The following is a 10,222-nucleotide window of genomic DNA, read 5'->3' as shown; positions in this document are numbered from 1 at the left end:
TCCCAACGTATAATCACTAATCAGTTTCCCAATCCCCTTTTTTTATTTTTCAACAAACAACCGGTCTCTTCCTCTCCCTCTCTTCCTGCCTTGGCTTTCAAAAAATTTAGGTAACAACTTTTCCTATTCTTCTTCTTCTTTATCTCTTTAATCTTCTTATCTTTTACAATTTTACTTTTTTTACTCTTATTTTTTTTGTTTTTTGCAGATTAAAAAAAAGAGAGTAGTTTAACAAGTGATTTTTCACTCCTCTTTCTCAAAAAATGTTCTATTTTTATTTTTTTTATATTTAGTTATTTACTTAATTAGTTAATTTATTATTATTTGTTAATTAAGTTTATGTTATTATATGTTAGTTTGTATATTTAGTTTTTTTTTATTAGTTAACTATTTAATTACAATTTTATATTATTTATACTAAAATGTTAGTATTATTGTTTTGAATTTTAATATTTTATTTTAAATTGAAATATAATTTTTATATTTTATAAAGATTTAGACTGTAATTTACACTTTTTTCTAAATATATTTTAAATTATAGGAACTTATTTGGCCATTTGAATTATGAGTAAGTTCAAAATCATTGATACATTTTTTAAAAGAAAAGATCAAGAGAATGAAGATGCTTCTACTATTACTACTCCAATACTTGAGGGGTCATCAAATTTCATTACTTCAAGTTCTTCATTGAATAGCTCAAAGCGTCCACGACTTCTTCCAAATCAACTGGATGTTTTTCGTTTGGAAAGAGATCCTGGAATGCGACCAATGATTTGGAAGTTTCCTCCAAATAAAAGAGATGAAATTCGTCGGGCTTATATTAAAGTTGGGCCAAATCAGCCAATTCTTGATAATTATCCATTTTCTGGTGATAAAAGTCATCGTCGCTTTCAAGCTTCATAGTTTAAATTGTTCCCATCTTGGTTAGAATATTCTATAGAAGATGATGCTATATATTGTTTTCCGTGCTTTCTTTTTGCTAAGGAACCTTCAATCAATACGGGTTCAAATGCTTTTATTGAGAATGGTTTCAGGAATTGGAAGAAAGTAAATAGTGAAAAAGAATGTGCTCTTTTGAATCACATTGGCAAAGGTCCTAACTCATTCCATCATAAGGCGCTGAAATCATGTGATGATTTGATGAAACAATCACAACATATTGACAGACTTCTTCATAACCAAACATCAGAAGAGATTGAAAAGAATCGAATTTGACTAGGAGCATCTATAGATTGCATTAGATGGTTGACATTTCAAGGTTGTGCATACAGAGGACATGATGAAAGCCAAAGTTCAAGCAACAGAGGTAACTTTTTGGAAATGTTAAAATTTTTGGGATCTTACAATGAAAGAGTGAAACAGAATGTTTTGGAAAATGCTCCAAAAAATGCTAAGTATACTTCAAATGATGTCCAAAAAGAAATTCTACATATTCTTGCTACTAAGGTGAGAAATTCAATTAGAGAAGAGATTGGAGATGCCAAATTTTGTATTATTGTTGATGAAGCTAGAGATGAATCTAAAAAGGAGCAAATGGCCATTGTTTTGAGATTTGTTACTCTAGATGGTTTTGTTAAAGAGAGATTTTTTGATCTTGTGCATGTCACTGATACTTGTGCAACAACTTTAAAGAAAGAATTGATTTATGTCCTTTCTCATTATAATCTCCAAGTTGAAAATATTAGGGGTCAAGGGTATGATGGTGCTAGCAACATGCGGGGTGAGTGGAATAGTTTGCAAGCTTTGTTTCTTAAAGATTCTCCACAAGCATACTATGTGCATTGTTTTGCTCATAGGTTACAATTAGCATTGGTGGCAGCTTCAAGAGAGGTACTTCAAATTCATGAATTTTTTACTCAATTAAACTCTATTATCACTATTGTTAGTGCTTCTTCAAAAAGACATGATCAATTACAAGAAGCTCAAGCAATTGAAAATGCAAACTTGGTTGCTCAAAATGAATTAGAAACAGGCAAAGGTGCGAATCAAATAAGCACTTTACAAAGAGTTGGGGATACTCGATGGAGCTCTCACTTTAATTCTATTTGCAGTTTGGTAAAAATGTTTACTGCTACCAATATTGTTCTCAATAATATCATTGAAGACGGGACAACTTATGCACAAAGAGGTGAGGCTTATGGTGTTAGTAAAATATTATTGTCATTTGAATTTGTTTTCACTTTGCACTTGATGAAAGAGATTATGGGAATCACTAATGTTCTTTGCCAAGCACTGCAACAACAATCTCAAGATATTCTTAATGCAATGCATATTTTTTCTACATCAAAGTTACTTCTTCAACAATTAAGAGATGGTGGATGGTGCAATTTTCTTGCAAATGTTAAAGATTTTTGTGAAAAACATGAAATTGAAGTCCCTAATATGAGTGCACAATATGTTTTTGGAAGAGGTCGATCTCGTCAACCAAGTGTGACAGTTGAGTATCATTATCGAATAGATGTATTCTTGGCAACAATTGACTCTCAAATACAAGAGTTGAATAGTAGATTTAATGAGCAAACAATAGAGCTTTTGACTTTGAGTTGTGCTTTGGATCCTAAGGACAATTTCAAATCATTCAATATTGAAGAAATCAGCAAGTTAGCAGAGAAGTTTTATCCCCTTGACTTTCCTTCTAATGAGCTAAATATTTTGAAATCTCAGTTGCAACATTATCAGCATGATATACCAAATCATTTGAAAGGCATTGGTACACTTTCTGAATTGTGCAACAAGTTGCAAAAAATGGGAAAATCAAGAACTTATCACATAGTTGATAGATTAATACGTCTTGTTTTGACTCTACCAGTGTCTACAGCAACAACAGAAAGAGCTTTTTCAGCAATGAAAATTGTTAAGACAAGACTCCGAAATAAGATGGCTGATGAATTTCTTGCAGACAATTTGGTCATCTATATAGAAAAAGAATTAGCAGCTATTTTTGACACAAATTCAATTATAGATGATTTTAAAAATAGAAAAAAACGTCGAATAGCCTTTTCATGATACAAAACTGTAAGTAGTAATTTTTATATATTATTGTCTTATTTTGATTGAGATTATATATTTATTTTTTTTTTAATTTTATCAATAGAAATAGTAATATAAAATATAACACCGCCCCCCCTAAATAGTTAGCCTAGCTCCGCCCTTGGTTTCTACGGTAGCTTCAAAATTGGCATTTAATACTCAAGGAAGGATGTTGAATAATTATAGAAATTCTCTAATTCCAATTATAGCTGAGGCATTAATTTTGTACACAAAATTAGCTCTAAAACTCTCCAAAACTTGTTTTGAAAAGCTCATTAAGGATTTGGTGAAGTTGGAATTAGGTATGATCAAGTTTGGACTGATAACTTTTTTTTATTACCTTTAAATAATTTTTAATTTAGTTTTTATTTATATATATTACTTGTTATGATTGTTACTTATTTTGTATAATTTGTAAAAGTTGCACCCACTCCTCTTATTCTAATGAAAAAAATTATGATGTTGAGTCTAATTGAGTATATCTTACCACAGTATGAATTATTCTCTTTAATATTAAAATGTATAATTAGATTAGAATATTTTTCTATTGGTGCCATATTATTATTATTATTATTATTATTATTATTATTATTATTATTATTATTGATTTTAGGTTGGGTTGCTTAAAGAAGTTTTTCCGTTTTGTTGGAGAAGACCCCAAAACGTGGCTATCTGTTGCTAAAAATTTATTTTTTTGTTTTGTTGTGTTGACTATTGAACTTTTAAACTTCTTTAATTGTCGTATTTTACCTTCTTTTATCGTTGAATTTCATTGAATTAAGATTTTTATTAGTTATTGTCCAATTGTATTCTATGATTTCAATGTTATGGCTTTGTGAAATAGTATGAAAAGTTTTTATTTGAATTGATTGAAAAAACCAAACCAAATCAAATCACAATTTAACTATTGGATTAGATAATTTTTTTCTAAAAAATCGAACTAAACCGCACCACGAACACCTTTTAAGCTCACGGTCGCGAGCTCTAATATCATACAAAGAAGTGACACCAAAATCACGATTCTCAAAAGTTCCTGGCGTTGCAACTGAAAAGCGTTGCACAGACTATGACGCGCTTTGTTCGACGAGATCGTCGTCTACACTGACCACAACGCTATTGCCAATGGCGGGGTTGAAGCGTGGAGGGCTTCACTCCTCATGAACACTTCGAGGACCTAGTAAAGGAGAAATGGGGCTAGGGTGAATTATAGGGACAGGTGAAAATTGAATTACATGAGCTAGAGATTTATTTTAATTAAGATATAAATAACGGTATTTTGGTAATTTTAATATTTTTAGAATTTATTTTTGTATTAAATTAAATAGGATACTAAGATATAATTCAGTCATATGTACTGCCAATGAGTAATAGCTCAAATGATATAAACTTTTCATACTCATCTAAGAGGTTGCAGGTTTGAGTCTTCATATCTTTGGTAAAAAAAAAAAAAAATTCAGTCATATGTACTTTATATCAAACATAATACCTAAATTTAATTTAGTCTTTATCTCTCAATTTCTAAATGTAACCTAAAAACACATATTAAGATTATAAATTAAAAGTTTTTTATTAAAAATTTAAATTTTAATATATTTAATTTTTTATTTATTAAATAAAATATTTAAAATCTTCTATTAATAATAGTCTTATTATATACTCTTAAAATATATATTAACTATTTTTTCTAAATTATACTATTCATAACTAATCCTACACTGGCCAGCAACACCTTAATAATAACTTACATTGTAGGACCAGTGAAGTGGTGTCCTTAACTTCTTATGACCTCCGTTTTTTTTTTTTTTAATCATATAGGTTATACAGCTTCTATCTCTAGATATTATATTGAAAATGAAAAAAAATAATTGGATATCCACCGAAATTACATGCGATAAAATTTTTTTTTGAAAATTCTCAAAATTCTCAGAGACGAGGATCTACTCACACAAATACATAAAAATGAGAAGGTGGATAAAAATGTCCATCCATGAAAATTCACTAAATTCTCACAAAAAATAAAGTTACTAAAATATCTTCACTTATATATATTGAAAAGATTATTATTTTATTTTAATATGTATATGTGGATATTTAATATGCATGTAGATTATATTAAATTTGTGATTTGAATTGTTTTAATATGTTAAATTTGGTTAAATTATATTATAGTTTTGTATTGAATTTAAAAAAAATTAAATGGTTAATATACATAATAACAACGGATATCTACTTTTTCAGTAAAAATAAATAAATAAAAATTCGTGACAAAAATAAAATAGAGACGGGAAGTATTTTTCTAAACAAAAACGGAGACAGAGGAGGGATATCTATCTATGGATATCCATGGTTATCTATCTCATAAATATCCATTGTCATATCTTTTTTTTTTTTTTTTGGTCGGTGAATTGGACAACCCCTAATCCTAGGTACCCCAATGAATTAGATAACCTCTAATCCTAGATACAAAACACACCCACACACTCCTCACACATTTATCATTTTTTCCCTCAAATGCAACTTCTAGAGTACCTTAGTGATGGGGAGAGGGTGAAATGCCACCTGAGCTAAGGCTCTTCGGCATCCATTGTCATATCTAATTCTTATATTACAAACTCATCCGTACTACACATTTACACACACCAACACTTGAGAATTTTCACTTTTATCCACTGCTTGGTCTTATGACTTTTTTTTGTTTTGGCCTTATTAACTTATTTATTTTTCACTTTTTCATATACGTAAGGCTTTGACAGAAAAAAAAAGTTTCGATGTGATCGCTCTGTCCTAGTCCTTTTTCAGCGCTCGGCCCACCATGTAACAAAACTAAATCAAATATGGAGAATGTGACTCAGTGATTGGGAACCAGCTATGCTTTTGGTCAATAATTGTAGCCCAGCTAGAGTTAGGCCCTGTATTGGTGAGGTTCAGAAGTTATTTTTTTAACTTTTAAATTACAAAAAATATTAATATTTGGTATACTTTTTAAATAAATTTGTAATTTTTTAAAATAATTATAAAAATAAAAAATTAATTTTTTTCTAAAAATTTTTATGTGATTAAAAAATAGACACAATATAATTTATTTATAAATTATTTTTACTATAAATTTTTATATTTTAAATTTTTTTAAAATATCTTAAATACTTAAGTTGTTTATCTAAATTTAAAAAATTAAATATAAAATAATTTATTTATAAATTATTTTTAATATAAATTTTTATGTTTTAAATTCTTTTTTTAAAAAAAAAATTAACTATTTGAATTGTTTATCCAAACTAACCATGAAAGACTTGAATATAAGATAAGATGGGCCCAAATCAATATATTTGCTTTATGAAACCATGCAAGACCAAAATCCTCAACAGGTTTAAAGTGTTATTGTTAAATGCAAGTATGAAATTAATACCAAAAAGAAAAAAAAATGCAAGTATGAAATACTTCCTCTCGTGCTATACATTAATCATTGGCTTTTTAATACCATTAATCACCGTGTTATTTAAATATTTAGTTGGTTCAGGAGACTCGATACCTATTAATTTAAGCAAAATTTTGAGTTCATATTTTGTTGTTAAAATAAAAATATATGGATAAATTTTATCATTTAACTAGTATTTAGTAATATTACGGAATTATTTATTTATTCATTGTCAATTTTTTAAATAAAATATAAATTTAGTTAATATATATCCTAAAAATACAAGTTAATATTATCATTAGTAAAAAAATTAAATTTTTTAGTTTAATAAATACATAATAATTATATTGAAAATTAAACTTTATATATATATATATATATATATATTTTAATGTTAATTTTCAGCTAAACTCAAAAATATATATGTCTACTTTGTGTTGGTCATTAGTGTGATCAGATGATTGTGCAAAAAATATTTACGCAATGCATCAATTAAATCCTAAACTTGATGTCATTATATATATACAGTAACGGAGCTTGAAAAAAATTATTGGAGGGGCAAAAAATTCGAATAAAAAAATTATATAATAATATTTATATTAAAATAAAAATTAGAAATATAATTATTTTATTTTTAAATTTATTAATTAAAATATAGGATTACATATGGTTAATGTTAATTAAAAAAGTAAATATGATTCTCGTTAAAAAAAAATTGTTTAAATTAATAAACCAATTTTATTTTAAATAAAAAGTCAATTTTAAAAAAATAATTACTTCTTATTGAAAAAAATAGTTTTTATTCATAAAAATCTATTTTTATTTAAAAAATAATTTTTTTCAATCTAAAAACTAATTTTTCTGTTCAAAAAACTGATTTTTTTATTTAAATTATACAAAAATGATTACGGCTTATAAATTATTTTGTAACCTTTTAAAAGATTAATTTTATTTTTGATAATATTTATCTCTCAAAAATCTCAAGATTAATTATCTTTAGTATTATTTTCATTACAATCAAATAATATAATACAACAAAATAAAATTTTAAATTTTTAATAAAATAAAAATATCAAAATATCTTTATTGTAAACAGTATTAATAATACATTTAACTTGTAATGTCAATTTAAAATAAAATATTTAACTTTTTATTAATAACTTATATTACTACTAGTTATACCATACATTTTATTATTCTAAAAATAAAATAATGCATGAAAATATATGAGAAACTAAATATAATTCAGTGTAATATTGATTTAAAAATATGCATGCAAAAAAAATTTTTCAAATAATGGTAAAAATGGATGTTGAACTCAAGTATATAACTTGGAAGCATATCATTTTATCCAATTGAGTTAACTTATTTTTTTTAGAGATAAAAACAAAACTCCGCCACTATATATATATATATGATCCAAAACTATAAAGTTAGGTTCAAAAAGGATAAAAGTCCACAATAAAAGATGGCCTCTTTTACTTTTATTCGACTTTATGGATGTTGAGCACAACAACGACAACTCAGCCTTAATTATCTGAGTCAACAACTAACTCCTAAGATATTTTCTTTTTATTTAAAAGGAAGATTTCAATAATTTTTTAGATAAGAGGAACGACCTTCTACTACCAAAAGTGAAACAACACTAAAAGGTGGTTATTACTTCTATTATAAATAAACTAATACCCTCAGGTATATTCAGACCCAATCTACTAAAAATCTGCTTAAAGTCCTTGCTAACTTAAGTATCGGGGTCTCTTGCAGGTACCACCCCCTACCTTTTCTCAACAACTCGGACAAATTCATCTTCGTTGGAGAAGGCGTTGGACAAATCATCCAAAGGCGTTTGGACCTTACATTCAAGTCCAAAGCAACCCAGTTTCAGGTAACCCTCGAAACATTGGCGCCGTTGTCGGAGAATCTGGAAGTCTACACCTACGAATGATGGACAATCAATTTAAAGACGGCCATATGGCATCTGAATCGGAACTGGAGCCTCACAGCGATGATTGAGCACTTGCATTACCCCACCACAGGAAAGAACAAGTACCCCCACGAGGAAGGTACATTAGGAAACCCGCCACCTCGGCGGATCCATTCAAAGATCCACCAACCCAAAGATGAAGAACCTCCTCATCCCACAAAATACCGGGACTCGTACACGGACATCGCGGTCGATTAGAACAACTCGAGCAAGAAGTTGAACGATAGCAAGAAACGGAAAGAAAATTACGAAAAAGGGTATGACGACAAAAAGAGTTGGAAGAAAAGCTCTTGAGATTAGAGGTCGATCTAAGAAGTCAGAGAAATCGAGCTGAAAGAGAGGAAAGTCCTCTTGGAGGGGAGGACCCATTCATAGAAGAAATCATGCGAGCACGGGTTTCAAGGATTTTAAATGTCCGATATACATCTCTATGATGGAACGACCGACCCAATACATCACCTTAGCAATTTCAAAAGTCGGATGTACCAAGCTAATGCGTCCGATGCGACTCATTGTAAGGCCTTCCCGACAACGCTGACCAAAGCAGCGATGAAATGGTTTCATAACTTACCGCCTAGATCGGTGACTTGTTTTGATGACCAGGCAAGGAAGTTTCTAACCCAATTTTCAATTCAGAAGGATAAAGTCAAACATACTCCATGTCTCTTAAGAGTAAAACAAGATGTCGGTGAAACGCTCGGAGATTATATGGAAAAATTCAACAAAGCTTGCTTGAAAATACAAAACTTACCTCCTAAATCAATGATAATGGGGTTGGTTAACAGCCTTAGAGATCCAATCCATATCCAAGCGACACCCGACTTCCTTGTACGAAGTAAAAGGACGGGCAGAAAAGTATATCAACGTGGAGAAAAACTCCCGACCTAGAGATCCCGTCTCAAAGCCAAAACTTTCTTACCAAACTCGGGATAGGGAGAAGGAGACAAAGAAAAAAGAGGAGTATATCCCAAAGAAGTTTCGAAGATACCATAACTACACTCCATTCCGAGTTTCTCTTGTCGATATTTACAGGAAGATCTGTCACACTGAAAAATTTTCACTTCCTCGCTCCATTAAACACAAAAGGCCGAAAGTCGGACATAATATTACGAGTATCACAAACTATATGGGCATCCTACCAATGACTGTTATGATCTGAATGTTATAGAAAAATTGTTCATAGAAGGTCGACTAGAAAGATACCTCACTGAAAGGACGGACAACTCAGAAAAAAGGAAAAGAGGAGACGAAGATGGAAGCAGAAATGGTAAGAGCAAACATTTCAAGAAACAAAAAAAGAGAAAGAGAAATAAAATTGGATATTATAAGACATCGGGGACACAAATGTCATTTCACATCCCTCATTAATGGCGTGCACTGTTACCAAGGCAACCGAAGAAAGAACGTGTGTGAAAAGACGTGATATTTCAAAATACGTCGAGTGTCTAACTTACCCCTAAAAGGCGGTTTACCCGACGTGAAGGGAGATCCACCAATGTTTGAACCCGATCTCATACAAGCTCGGATTCAAGTTGGAGCACTGTTCATACCCTAACCCAAAAACATAAAGCCAGACCCAAAAAGAAGAAAAGTCCACCATGAAAGGTGGCCTCTTTTACTTCTACCCGACCTCATAGAGGTCGAGCACAACAACGGTAACTCAGTCTTAATTATCCGAGTCAACAACTAACTTCGAAGATATCTTCTTCTTATCTAGAAGGAAGATTTCAACAACTTTTTAAATAAGAGGAATGACCTTCCACCACCAAAGGTGGAACAATACTAAAATATGG

The 10,222-nt window shown here is 29.7% G+C and overlaps 1 pseudogene; it reads left to right on the top strand.

The window, feature by feature from the left end:
- The first annotated feature begins 564 nt into the window (after positions 1–564).
- On the top strand, positions 565–3,006 carry LOC148547107 (uncharacterized; annotated as a pseudogene).
- Positions 3,007–10,222: the final 7,216 nt, after the last annotated feature.

This window comes from Arachis ipaensis, chromosome B8, assembly GCF_059453495.1.
Source record: "Arachis ipaensis isolate K30076 ecotype BB chromosome B8, ASM5945349v1, whole genome shotgun sequence".
Taxonomy (NCBI): domain Eukaryota; kingdom Viridiplantae; phylum Streptophyta; class Magnoliopsida; order Fabales; family Fabaceae; genus Arachis; species Arachis ipaensis.
Note: the sequence above shows the minus strand (reverse complement) of the source record. Positions and strands in the feature narration are given on the sequence as shown.